We start from the raw sequence: 15,133 nt of genomic DNA, 5'->3' as shown, positions 1-15,133 counted from the left end.
ATATGCTTTAATTCAATGTCCTTCTTCTGCACCAAATATCTAATGAAGTGATATTTCATGTCAAAATGCTTTGTCTTGCTGTGATGAACTGGATTCTCTGCTAACTTGATGGCACTTACATTATCAAAATAAATCACTGTAGGTTGAATTTGTTTTTGTCCAATTTCTTCCAAAATTTTTCTGAGCCAAAGAGCTTGTGTACCTGCTGAAGTAACTACAACATACTTTTCTTCTGTGGATGAGAGGGAAACAATGCTTTGTTTTTTTGAGCTCCATGTAATCAAACCAGAACCAAAAGAGAAACAATTTCCAGATGTGGACTTACGGTCATCAAGACTACCTCCCTAATCTGAATCACTAAATCCAACAAGATTGAACTTTTCAGAAGAGTAGTAATGAATACCAAAATTTATAGTGTCTTTCACATACCTTAAAACCCTCTTGGCTGCCTTCATATGTATTTGAGATGGATTTTTCATATACCTTGAAACAAGTGAAACTGAATATGTAATATGAGGCCAGTTATGTGGGTTAGAAATATCAAGCTCCCCACAATACTTCTGTAAGTTTTCTCATCAACTAAATCAGCACCATCATCTCTACATAACACCTCTCCATGAGCACTTGGAGTAGGATATGGATTACAATCAAGAATATCAAATTTATTTAGCATATCATGTGCATACTTTGTCTAAAAAATGAAAATCTCATCCTTACTTTGATAAACCTCCATTCCTAGAAAATATTTCATGATGCCTAGATCTTTCATCTCAAATTCATTCATCATAGCAACTTTGAATTTATCATTCATCTTAGAACTACTACCCATATACAATAGATCATCAACATACAAACTTATGATTAGAATATCAATACCTTCTTTTTTGTAGTAAAGGGTAGGATCACTCTTACTTCTCTGGAAGCCATTTTCCTAAAAGTATCCATCAATCCTAGCATACCACGCTCTTGGTGCTTGCTTGAGACCATACAAAGCCTTCTTCAACTTGTAGACATTATTCTCCTTTCCTTCCACTTCAAAACCTTGTGGATGCTCCACATATACTTCCTCTTCTAAGTCCCCATTCAAGAAGGCACTTTTCACGTCCATATGATGTATGCTCCACTTTTTCTGAGCTGCTAATGAAATCAACATTCTAATAGTCTCCTGTCTTGCTACTGGTGCAAATGTCTCTTCATAATCAATTCCATACTTTTGTGTGAATCCTTTAGCAACTAATCTTTCTTTGTGTCTTTCAACACTCCCATCACTGTTAAATTTAATCTTATAGACCCATTTGGTGCCAATCTTTTTTCTTATCATGTGGAAGCTTTGTCAACTTCCAAGTGTCATTCCTTTGAATGGAATCCATCTCTTCTTGCATGGCTTGCATCCAAACCTCATTAGTACATGCATCTTCAAAACATGATGGTTCAAAATCAACCTTGGCTAATAAAGCGAAATTGACTATCTCACCTATTGGGCTTTCTTCATGTGCTTGATTTGCACTCCTCTGATAAATATCACTCAATCTTCTTACCTTTCCTTGTAGAGCTTGGAGAAGAAGTTGGACTTGAACTTGATGTTGAAGAAATTAATGAAGGGTTGCTTGGTGGAGTTAACCTACTAGTTATAGAAACATTAGTTGGCTACTCGTGATCATTATCAACAATTATATCATCATTCAAAATAGATTTTGTCTTCTCAACATGGCCTTTTTGATGACCATAAACTCCCCCTTCATAAAAAATTACATCTCTTGAGACAACAAGCTTGTTATTTAGAGGATTATACAATTTATAAGCCTTGCTTGTTTCACTATACCCAATAAAAATACATAACTCACTCTTTGCATCTAACTTTTTTCTATTCTGATCAGGTACATGCACATAAGCCAAACAACCAAAAACTTTGAAATGATTAACATTAGGCATTTTTCCATACCAAGCTTCATAAGGAGTCATCTTTTCCAGTGCACTGGTGGGGCTACGGTTGAGGATGTACACTGCTGTAGCAACTACATCTCCCCAATAAGAATTGCTCAACCCCTTAGTTTGTAACATGCATCTTGCCATTTCAACCACAGTACGATTCATATCATAATAACTCTGGAAAGCTTTTTAGCAGAATTCTCCTCCATGGTCAGTCCGCAAACATTTGATCTTGCACCCTTTCTCATTTTCTACAAGGGCTTTGAACTTCTTGAATGTATCCAGGGCTTCACTTTTGACCTTCAAAAAATATACCCAACAATTTCATGAGTAATCATCAATAAAGGTGATGAAATATGATGACTTACCCAAACTTTTAGTCTGCATACACTACTACACCAAGGGCACTTTTAAGACATTTTTTTAAGACAAAAGAAATCTTTTGTCTTAAAAAGTCATTTTTTATTTTAGTTATTTTACATTAAAATTTAATATCAATTGATTTGTCTTAAATATAAACTTTAAAACAAAATAGGTTGAGACAAAAATATTTTAAGAAAAAACTTTATATTTAAGACAAAAATATTTTAGGACAAAAGTAGTTTGAGACAAAAATTTAAAGACAAAACTTTATATATATTTTTTTTGTTGATGCAAGAGACTTTCCTTCTATTTCAAAAACCCAAAAGTAAAGTTACAATAGGTACAAAAGGCCTGAATATCTCAAGGCCTACGAAACCAACGAGATCGTACTGTCAACGATGTGACCAACTAAACAAACAAAAGGACAAGCTAACCATTCAATTGTCCCCACGATTACAAGTTGACCCAGAGTCCAAATCCATGATAACTCCCATCATTAACTTGCAAGGAGTAAACAAACTAGCCCGACCAGATCTAACCGTTGAAAGCCACCGCAAAAAAGGACGGCTCAGAGAGATATTGGAGAGCCAAGATGCAAGATCTTTAAGGCGCGATGAAGGGTGGTAAGATGACCCCCACCCCTGCCACGCATTGAGAGCTGAGTGGAATCGCTCTCAACGAACCAAAACCACTTACCATTTGTGAGCCTTGCGATCATAGGAAAACCGCTTAACGCCTGGTTTTCCGAACCGTGAGAAAAGTGCCATGGAATTTCCTTTGTGGTAGCGATCCAGCCTTTCGTCCTGCTGAAACTGACAATGGAGCTCGCCGCCGAAACCTCCTGAAACTGTAAATCACACCTTGTGTCGCCATTCAAGAAATGAAGGAGATAAGTTCCCTTATACCAAAGGAAGTTATCGCCATCCAGAGTAAGCCCTTTTTCAAGGAGCCGACCACCAAAATGAGTTTGAACAGGCATAAAGAGCTTTAATCATATCCTGCCCCTCGTGCCCAATGATCAAAAATTTCCTTGTCCTCTGCAGCTTGAGCATCGCAGAGAGCTTTTAGCCTGCTTGGAGGCATCTCCTGCCATTTCATTTCGATCCTGCAATCTGGATTAGTCACTCCTTGGTTGGCCAAGAGATCTGCAAGTTTATTGGCCTTCCTCCGAACATGATTGAAGCTAACCGTTCGAAGACTCTGGAGATGTTTTTGGATTCTCTGGTACACTTGTATAAGTCTCCAATGTTTTGAGACCCTTTCAGGTGCTGTTCCATAGCTAATCTTCTTAACTGCATTTATAGAAATCTCGGAGTCTGCTTCGATGAGGACATTTGAACTGTGATTTAGTTTAAGAAGCTCTAGACATTGTTCCAAAGCCATTAATTCAGCCATGTTGTTGGTGGCTTTGCCTAAATGACAGTGGAAAGTGAAAATTATTTTTCCTTCTTCATCTCTTAACACACCTCCATAACCTGTTGTCCCCGGGTTGCTTTTTGAAGCCCCATCAATATTGCATTTCAGATAACCTTTTGGTGGAGGATGCCAGAACTCCTTTTCTCTTTCCATCACTCTTTCTTTTTTGCTAAGACCATTATGGATGATCTCATGCATACCCAGCTGCTTGAGAGTTCTCAATTCAAGTGTAGTGGGAGGAATCGAGGGATAACTGTGCACAGTGGTGGAAACAGTCTCCTTTATCTGCTTTAAGATCAATTCCATCAGGCAAAGAGGAGTAGTTTTTTCATCCTTGAAAATTCTTTTGTTCCTTTCCTTCCAAACATTCTAGATAATAAAGCTTGGTGTAAAGGTCCAGGCCAAATTAAGGATCTCATACTCTGAAAAGTTTTTTCTCCACTTGTTCAGGGTGTTAATAATGCTACCTTTGTCTCTGTTTGTCTGTTGAAAAATGATGTTAAAAGCATCCCACAACCAGGTAGTATAGGTGTAATTGTTGAGAATATGCTCCATTGTCTCCTCTTGAGCCTCACATAATTGGCATCTAGAAGGCCCCATGACCCCCCTCTTCTGAATATTTTCCCAAGTTAAAATTTTCTTGTGATGAACTAACCACATAAACAGTTTGATCTTCATCCATCCTTGGTGGCTCCAAAGTTTTTGCCATGACTTAGCCAAAACACAGGGATCTAGGTTAAGGGTTATTCTTTTTGCTTCCTTGATATTGAAGATGCCTTCTTTGTTTTGGCCCCATCTTAACTGATCCTGCCCATCTGTAACCAAGATCTTCCTCTGTTCTAATATTTTCATGAGTTCTTCTATTTTTGCTTTTATGGGGCCATCCCCTCTGCATTCTATTGTCCTCCAGCTTCTCCATTTCTCAGTGTCATGAGGAAGATTCCATAAATCCCTAACTTTTGTTAGTCCTTGGAAATCAGTTTCCTACTTGATGCTCATAAAGTCCTCCCTTAACAACATAGGTTCTTGTTTCCATTTATCTTCCCAGAAGAGAGCTTGTTTTCCTGCTCTGATTTCCCAGAAGCTGTTGTCTTGTACTAGGCTTCTGTTATCCCAGGCTTTATTCCAGATGTGAGAGCCTTTTATGTTCCCTGACATCCTGATAAGATCACTTGTTTGCCAGGAGCTTGCATATTTTTCTTTCCAGGTTTTAGCCCATTGCGCCCCTGGTTCTTTAACCCATCTCCACCAGAGTTTGGCTCCTAGAACATTACTTAGAATCTCCTGATCATCTAAGCCTAGGCCTCCATGACTTTTGGGTTTACAGATTTTATCCCAAGAAACAAGGGCCCATTTCTTTCTGGTTTCCTCCTTGCCCTAGAGAAAGTCTCTCTAAATGTTCCTGAGTTTTTGTAAGACCCCTTTGGGGGCTGGCAGGGCTGATAAAAAGAAAATAGGGATAGATTGAAGAACTGCCTTCATCAAAATCAACCTGCTAGCAAGGTTCAACGCTCTAAAAGTCCATCTTTTGATCTTGTCTTGCATCTTGTTGAGCACCGGTTCCCAGATACTTTTGTGCATTGGTTTATCCGTAAGAGGGATTCCCAAATACTTAGAAGGGAGGGCCTCCCTTTGGAAGCCCAATATTCTAGAGATGTTCCTTTGAATAGCAATGTTAGTGTTTAAGAAAAAAAAATGATTTTGAGAGATTGACTTCCATACCTGAAGCCGAGGCGAAGTCATTTAAGATTTTTTTGTACGTTGTAGCTTCCTTGACTATGGGGATACCCTGCAGCATGGTGTCATCCACAAATTGTTGATGAGTCAAGGCGTGGCCGTTCTCCGTTAATTGGAGGCCCTTGATATTTCCTGAGACTTTAGCATTTTTAATGGTTCTGCCCAATCCTTCCATCATGAGGATAAAAAGAAAGGGAGAGAGTGGGTCTCCCTGCCTGAGGCCTCTGGAAGGAGTGAAGATCTTTGAGGGCGAGCCATTCACCAGAATTGAAAAGCTGGGTGAAGTAACCATAGCCATAACCCATCTGATCCAGTCATGATCAAACCCAAAAGTGGAAAGGACCTTTTTGATGTAAATCCAGTTGACCTTGTCATACGCTTTTGCAATGTCTAGTTGCATGATCATACCAGCCTGCTTTTTGCTAGTGAGTGAGTGAACAACCTCGTGGGCCTGAATAATATTATCCAGTATTTTCCTTCCTTCAACATAGCCAGACTGTTCCCCAGAAATCAAAGAAGGAAGAAGAGGTTTGAGTCTGTTGGCTAGGATCTTGGAAATAATTTTGTAAACTACATTGCATAAAGCAATGGGTCTGAACTTATCAGGAGTCAGGGCTGAGTCCTGTTTGGGGATCAGGGAGATGAAGGAGGTGTTGAGGGCTTTCAGAATGGATCTGCTTCTTCTGGAGTCCTCTACCACATCCAAAATATCCTGTTTGACAATATTCCAGCAGGCTTTGAAGAAGTCAACATTAAAACCATCTGGACCTGGAGCTTTGCCATTCTGCATTTCTTTGATAACCATGCTGACCTCTGCTTCGGTAACTGGTTTGTTCAGGTTAAAGTTATCTTCTCTAGACACCATCCTGGGAATATTCTTTATAATTTCCTTGATGTGTTGGTCTCTGTCTCGATTATTTTCATTAGTGATGCCTCTGAAATGTTGAACCATCACAGCTTCAATATCCTTGTGAGAGGTCTGAAGCTCCCCATCTTCATTCAATATTGAGGAGATTCTATTGTGCTTTCTGTTGGCTATGGTGGAACGGTGGAAAAATCTCGTATTTCGTTCACCTTCTTTGAGCCATTGGACTCTAGACTTTTGTCTCCAAAAGATTTCCTCCTGTTTGCATAAATTCTCCCAATCAAGGTTGTGTTTTTCAGCTTGCTCACTTTTGGTTTTATCAAAACCATTTGTGATCATAGCTTGGTTTAGTTCCTGCATTTTGATCTCTACTGATTTTTTGTTTACAAAAATGTTACCAAAATCCTTCTTGTTCCATTCTTTGAGTTTGATTTTTATGTGCTTTAGTCTTTTATGGAGGAGGAACATTTTGGTGCCCTGAACCTGTAGATCTTTGGACCACCATTCTTCAATGTTGCTGATGAAATCTGGTTGGGAGAGCTAGATATTCTCAAATCTGAATGGTCTGTTCCTGGGAGCATCAAATCCCTTGATTTCTAATTGAATCGGCCAGTGATCAGAGCCTCCAAAAGGGAGAATAATTGCAGATATTTCTGTATTAGTGAGCATTAGCTTCTCGGAAATAAAAAATCTGTCTAGCTTGGAGGCAACCTGAGCATTACCTCCTCTTTTGTTGTTCCAAGTAAAAAGACCGTTATGCATTTCAGAGTCAACCATTTCCATGTCTTCTGTGAAAGAATGGAAACCTACTGAATCTCTACTGAGGATTCTGGTGCCTCCTTTTTTTTCCGAAAGAGATTTAATCATGTTAAAGTCTCCTCCAATGACCCAAGGGATTTCTTTATGTCTGCTTCTGAGATCTGCTAGGGAGTTCAGAAATCTAAGCTTCTCATCTATTCTCTAGGGACCATATACATTCGTAACCAGGAGGGTCTCAGACATCCCCATTGGTTGAATGATAGCTGATAAGTAATTTCTCATTGCCTCTGCATCAATAATGCTGACTTTTTGGGGGTCACAAAGAGTGAGAATGCCTCCATCTGTGTTCTCTGCTTTGACTTCTAGAAACTCAAATTTACTGAACCATTTGCTGTGGATTTTTTTTATTTTCTGAATGGAGCATTTTGTTTCTTGAATGAAGATTATGTCTGGCATTGCTAGTTTCATTCTGTTACTTAGCATTCTTTGTTTTCTTTTACTACCTAGACCTCTGATATTCCATGATATAAACTTCATACTTAAAGATTTGTAAAGGAGTAACTGGTTAGATCTTTCATCTTACCCGAATCTATCATTAGCTTCCCACACTCCATCAGGAGCTCATTTTGTTTTTTATGCCTCTCTTTTTTCCTGGATTTCTGGTGGCTAATCCTGGATTTACTTTCATTGTTTTCACCCCTCTGTGCTCCTGTTTGTGGATGTTTTTACCCTTCTCCAGTCCTCGTTCCTGAGTTTTCCATAAAAACAACTGCTGTATTCTGTTGCATTCTTCTTGAGGCAGAGACTCTATTCCTCCTTTGGTGCCTTGCATCAGGAATCCTTCCAGATCCAAGTTTTCCTTGTCGAGAATTTCTTGTAGTTCGTGATCTTCCAGATCTGTTTCACTTTGGGTCATTTCCTGGTCCATTTCCATTTCTGTTTCACTTCTCATGGCTTCTTTTTGAGAGTCAATGTCCGGAGAATGATTTTTGTCCTCTTTATTTTCTTTTTCTTTTGCATCTTCCTTCTGATACTGATTCTCTCTTGTGATCTCTTCAGGCTCTTCTAGCACTTGAAACTTATTCTGACTATCCTTTTGCCCCTCAGTGTGTTGTTGCTTTGATCCCTTTTTTCCTCCCCTTCCTCTACTGGCCACTTTCTGAAAGCTTTCAGTGTCCTTCGTTGTATTAGGCTTTTCTTTGTTATCTTCTTTGCTGAGAGGGAAGTCTCTTAACAAATGCCCATGTTCATGGCATCTTCGGCATCTGAAAGGGATATGTTCGTAATCTACCATCTGCACCCACTCCTCATCAAAAACTTCCAGGATGACTTCATCCGGAAGTGCTCCTGATAGATCCATTTCCACGCATATCCTGGCAAAGGAGGTATATTTTCCCCTTCTTGTGGCTTCAGAAGCTTTAACAAAGCGTCCTAGTTTATTGCCAATGGCAGCCAATGATTCTGTTTGCCAATAATCGAGAGGTAGAGAGTAGAGCCTTACCCACACAGGAACCGAAGAGAAAGTTTCCCTCTCTGGGACAAAGTTCATTCTCCAAGGTCTCATATAGAGACCTGCTGCAGCAAAAAAATAGGGTCCTCCTTCGAATATTCTGTCTTTATCTTCGATGTTAGAGAATACTACTGTGAAGAATCCTTTTGACCCAAGATGTAGGTCAATGCTTCCTTTGGGCTTCCAATGATACTTGATCCACGTCTGTAAAGCCTTTTTAGTGGGGCATATTCCCATGAATTTACAGATAATGGCATAGGTTCCCATATATTCCCCGTGCTCCTAGAGAGCAGGATCATTTAATATTACTCGAGGAGTAGTTTATGATTTTGGTTTGCAAGGTCCTTTTTGTTTTTTGTCTCTTCAACCCAGACTTTTGTCTTCTTCCTCTTTGTCCTTTGTGCTGCTATTTTCTTTTGTTCTGGTCCCATCTATTTCCTTTTCATTGTCCCTGTTTCTGTAGTTCATACCGCCTTTACTATTTCCATTTGGTGATTTACTTCTGCTGGTCACTGCATCTTTGTAGGAGGGAGCGGAGCTCCCTCCCCTGCCACTCCCCATTAGAATCGAACTCTGCTCGCTGTGGAAACCCTAGCCGCTGCGTCTCCGTCGGCTCCCGCCAGTCTCGACAAAACTTTATATTTAAGACAAAAATAGTTTATGACAAAATTATTTTAAGACAAAAACAATTCAAGACAAAACTTTATATTTAAGACAAAAGCATTTTGAGACAAAAATATTTTAAGACAAAACTTTATATTTAATACAATGACCACTTTAGATCGAACCTATGTTTAATACAATTAACAATTAAGACACAAACATATCAATTTAAGATGATATTATCTAATTACAACTGAAAAATTGGCTGTGACAGTGCGCCCTAAGTCGGCCAGCTTGTAGACAACTATTGTCTTGCACCTATACCAAGGTTGTTATTTTACTTACCATTCACGTTATATTATATAAAGACAACAATTTTTTGGGCTCTTTATTTTGTGGGGGTAGTCGACTAAGAAGAACACGACAAGTTTTACTGACAAGATTTCTTGGACGTCAATTCCTCTTCTGTCCCTTTCATATATGCTGATATGATTAGAGACAACTTGTCTATTGTTGCATTCAACACTACTACATGGAGGGGGACTTTAAGAAAAAATTTTAAGTGAAAAGAAATATTTTGTCTTCAAAATTTCAATATGAGGCAATAGTAAAAAAAGGTAAAGGTAAAGGATTAGGGGTCTATCTACTAGCATTCACTGAGTGGTTGGTTTACCATGGTTGTGAAGTCATATTCAACAAAGGAAAAGCATTCCTGAGACATATAGCCACGGGGCAGGTGAAGCAAATTGGGGTTCGTGTGAAGAACCTGTATATGCTAGATGTGTAAGAATGTGCTACATTAAGCACTAAGGCGGAGAAAGTGAAGGTCGCGATGTCGATGAAATTTGGCACAAAATACTTGGTCATTTGTATCATGGTACCTCGAATATTATAGAACAAATAACCACTCGCCTCTCTAAAGGAGCACTTAAGCAATAGGATATATGAAAAGGATGTACATTACAAAAGTACATAAAATCCACATTCCATGATCAGGACAACAAAGCACATGCAGTCCTAGAAAGGATCCACTATAATGTTTATGGACCTTTCTCGACAACCTACACTGTCAGACACAAATATTTTGTCACTTTTATTGATGACTTCTCACGGAAGTGTTGGATCTTCTTCACATGTAATAAAGATGAGACATTCTCTGAGTTCGTAGAATTCAAGACACTAGTTGAAAACGAAGCTAGCAAGAAGGTGAAGGCTTTGTTGTAGAGGTTGCAACACCCTCCAAAATTTTGGCCTGCACTTAAATTTCAGAGCCTACTATGGATATTGTGATCAATCATTCCTTAGTCACTTATTGGTATGTTGATGATCTCAAGCTCCCCTTTTCGATCTTAAGAGTCGTTAATGCTTTTATCTTTACATAGAATGTGTCATCTTTGGGCATGGGGGTAATCGCTTGTCATGCAAAGGGAGGTTTTTTTTGCTTCAAGGGGAAATATTTATGAGAATGGGTTGTCCTCACCACATAGACATGTTTAACACTCATTTCACACACTCTTACACAAGTGTCGCCTTTATCCTCCCAAAGTCTATAATCAGAGCCGCACTTGCCGTAAGCTGCCACAAAGGTTGTTGCATTAAGTGAAGTATGTGTTATATGTTCTGGATGGTCTATGTTGTATCGATAAGTTTTCAAGTGTGTGATCATAGTGAAGTTTTATCACTATTCACATAAGTTCCATTGGTCCCACACTTAGCTAAATTTCGAAGTTTCCTTAGCAACCTAGCCTCATCCAAATTTCCCGAACTACACACTTCACATATGTAACCGTCAAGCTTTTTCATTGATTGTTCAAACCATGCAATGCGTAGAAATCCCAACCTCCCTTACCATTCAAAAATGCACAGTGGTTTCCTCTAGTGTCCTTCCCTCAGCTGGAACCCACTGTCTCCAAAAACTGTGTAGTTTTGTCCCTTGACTACCCAGTCTGCCTTGCATCCTGAAATTGCATAGATGTGTCCCTCCAGGGCCTCATCCCATAGTAGTGCCTTACATCCCAAAACTTTGTAAATGTGTCCTCCCAAGGCCTCAACTCGCAACAGTCATTGCCCATTGAAACCACACAATTATGTCTCTCACAGGCCACGAAGAAAGATGAAATAATAGATGACTCTCAAGAAGCTGAGGAGAAAAATAAGCAGACCAAGAAACCCAAGGTATGATAGAATATTAGGACCGCATGAAGACTCCACCTGATGCATAACCCTTTGGAGGCTAGGTATGGAAAACAAAGCAAATCTTTTGAAATACACCTCTTAATGTAGCTTAAAAGTTTGCTTATCATTGTCGTATCATTCCGTCTTCAATGACATTCATGGTTGCAAGAACTAAAAGTCATTCCATGTGTTTGCTCTACGTGTCTTGCTCCCTTTCACTTGTTTATTACATAGCTTAGAAGATGAAGAGTATTACCAGTTGTTTATTTAAGCTATTGAGGTTGTGACCAACACAATCTTATGACTAACTAGGCACGATGCAAGGCATCCTAAGTGGGATGAAAGATGTTTGATGATATGTATGTAGTCAGTACACTCCTATGCATTACTCTTTTGAATTAATCCTTGCTTTGTATCTTGCATGTACCCTCACCGCTTGTCAGATTTGGCTACCTGCTGCCAATAGTCTCTTAGCTCTTTCCTGACAAAGTAGGTGAAGGAATTTCCTTCAACCTGATTTCTTCAAGGATCTTCATAGAAATTATAGAGCTAAGAGAAGGAGATGTGGAATCTCACTATCAAACTCTTGAAAATACTTTGCATGTTCGAATATATCCAAACAATTAAGCTACCACTCAACAACATTGTCAATCTTGGAAGACCCAAGAAAGATCACATCTCTAGATATTATAAACTTCTTATTCACTTCATCATAGAGATGGTATGCTTTGGAGGTATGAGTACCCAAAGAAGATACATTTGTGACTCCTTGCACTAAGTTTTTTTATCTGTTCCTTAGGTATGAAGGCATAATATCAGGAACCAAAAACCCTGAGATGCCTCACTAAAGGAATGTGGCCATACCACATTTCATAGGGAGTCTTGTTTCTAATAGCAAGAGTTGGACACCTATTATTTATATACACAACACATGGAACCACATCAGCCCAAAACCTTATGAACTTAACATGTGAACTATGCCAAGTTCATAGTGAAAGTAATACATTCCAATGAACTATGTGTTGAAAAATGCAGCAAAAAATTCTCAATTTGAATTTTCCTTGATTAAATTGAAAAAATTCAAATTTCCACATCAACAGACAACTTGGATGATGTTAACTTGTGTGACATGGCTTGTGTCACCTAGTTTACTCAATAAATTCAAGTTGGAGGAGTTAGAGTTCAGTTCTGCACATGTGATTGCTAACTTGTAGCAATAAAGGTCAATTATCTCAGGTTGTTGTCACTTAAACTAGTTCTAACTTTTGGAGGAACTAGTGGAATGTCATTTAAGCAGTGGGACTTTAGTCAAACTTGGTGATCATCTAGTTAACTGATAAATCAACCCAAAATAGTTGGGGCATGAAGACAAGTCAAGTTCCCTAAGATTGGTGGAGATTTGAAGGTAGTTTTAATTTCTTGTAGCTCACACATTTGCAAGAACTTGCTATAAACATAGTGGAGGAGGTAGCTTGATTAGGATCTTCTTGTGAAATTAGAGAGCGAATGATCGTTGGTAGCATTAATAGCCTACCAGCAATTTGTTTTGCACCACACTTCAATGTTTTAGGGATGGTTTTTGAGGGTGGATAATTTTTTTTTTATGTTTTTTGGTCATGCACGTCCTCACTAAGTATCTTGGGAGGTCTGTAATAGTTCCTTGCATGCACATCCTCACTAAATATCTTTTGGGATGTCTGTACTAGGTCCTTGTAAATTTTTGTTTGCCAAGGCTTAACTACTTATGATCTTAGGTGCTCACAACAATTCAACAGTTTATGGCACTTTCCAAATCACCATTCCTGAAAGGATCCAACAAAACTATTTCAGAGGAAGATGAGAAGGGAAAACTCTTATTGGAACTAGCCTAGAACTAGTGGAATTGGTTGTTTCCAATGGTTTTAGAGTTGTACTAGTCTAGTTTGGTGGTTCAGATTGGCTAAGGTTGGTCTTGTATTGAACTAACCTTAAAACACCAAATTCACTAGCTCTCTAATAAACTGACCAATTCTGAAGAATGTAGTGCAACATAGCTAATGACCACCAAATAATATTTTTTTAATAAAAAATAATGAAAAGGAAAAAAAATTATTAACTCGAGGGCCCTACAAAACCTAACCCTAGTAATTAATGGTAATATTTAATTTTTAAATTTAAAGTAAAAGTTGACATTCCCCTTATCATTCCTTTTTGAAAAGGAAAGATAAGGATAATGTCAGCTTTTACTTAAATTTTTAGTATTAACATTAATTGTTTCAAGTTGTTTCAGAGTGGTTCCAACTTCATTCAATTTTGAGAAAGTCAAATTTTAGATCCCATTCAAAACTTAGTGGTTATTGTTTGAACCGCTTTTTTATAATGAGTCCTAGACTTTGACTTCTAATTTTTCAGGTGCAATTATTGCATAATCATACTCCTCATTAGACTTTGCAGCAGAAGTTGATCGTTAATCCATTGCAAGCACTTGACCTAGCTTAGGGAACCATCAGCTACCCCTCCCAAGTTGCTCCTCAACATTGAAATTTTCTTTTTCAGTAGACATTCATTTTATCCATTAGATCATTTCTTCCACTGTGACAGTCCAACAACACCCTTGACAGCATATGCTTGACAATCCATCTCATCTTTACTGCTACCATATAAACACTCTTAAATCTTGTGTCTCCAATATAAAAGAGGAAGAACCAGAAGGGGCCTTCTTGGCCCTCTTCACAACCCACAATATTTTTAGCTTCTCTCTTGTGCTTACACTATAGTCTTCTCGTAGCTTCAGAATGGTGAATCTTAAACATAGTCTCATGATGTCCATTCAGGGAAGCATAATTCACCCTTTCTTTGAATCAAATTACCCCCTTAGCATTCCCTTTACCTTTACATGCAGGCATATATTTTCCTTCTGGATGACTGCTAAGCTTCCCATCTCTATTTCACCTCCCTCTCCTACCCTCATGAACCTGATAAGATAAATTTAACGAATCTCAATGTATCTGAGATAAACAATCCATCCAACTGGGTAGATTGAGTTGAGACCCTTTTAGAAACTAAATCCATCCCTCCACAATGATATATCCCTCCCCAACAACATCATCATGCTGTGTTCAATATCTATCATTCCCATGATCACTATAAATTTCCGAGTCCTTCACTTACATATTTGGTAACATCATCATTCAGATCACTTATACTTTGTTGTGTTTTTTCTTGTGTTATGATTTCCTTTAATGGAAATATTCAAGTTCTTATTGAACTATTGCGTTAACATACTTAATTTTCATTTTGACCTATTCGGTTTCAAATTCTTGTGTGGTTGGTTTACTGGTTGACTACTAGCATTCACCAAGTGGTTATTGATGATCATAGTTAGTCTAGAGTGAACGTTGGACTTTGCCTTGAAAACCAAGCCCCAAGAATAAGCAATTATCATGGAACATTTCAGAGCCCATACTAGTGGAAGGCCAATTGTGCAGTGGGACTTTAGTCAAACTCAGTGATCATCCAGTTAATTGATCAATCAACCCAAAATATCTAGTGTATGGAGAATTCGAGTTACCCAAATATGGTGGAGATTCCAAGGCAATGTAACATCAATTGTAGACTAGCCTTGAGTGTACAGGTGTTGCATGTAGTCACATGATCAACCTTGGGAATTTCACAATCCATTTTGTAAAAATTCCTAAATAATAGTGGCCTAATTTCTCAAGGAATTGCGCAAGGAAATATGGGCTCAAACAGAGGTAGAAATTTACTAAGTCTGGGTTATAGCTTCTCAGTGAGAC

This window comes from Pinus tabuliformis, chromosome Q (genome assembly GCF_031772625.1).
Source record: "Pinus tabuliformis cultivar Carrire ecotype Pingquan chromosome Q, CPIR1, whole genome shotgun sequence".
Lineage (NCBI taxonomy): Eukaryota > Viridiplantae > Streptophyta > Pinopsida > Pinales > Pinaceae > Pinus > Pinus tabuliformis.
This window is presented reverse-complemented; position numbering follows the sequence as displayed.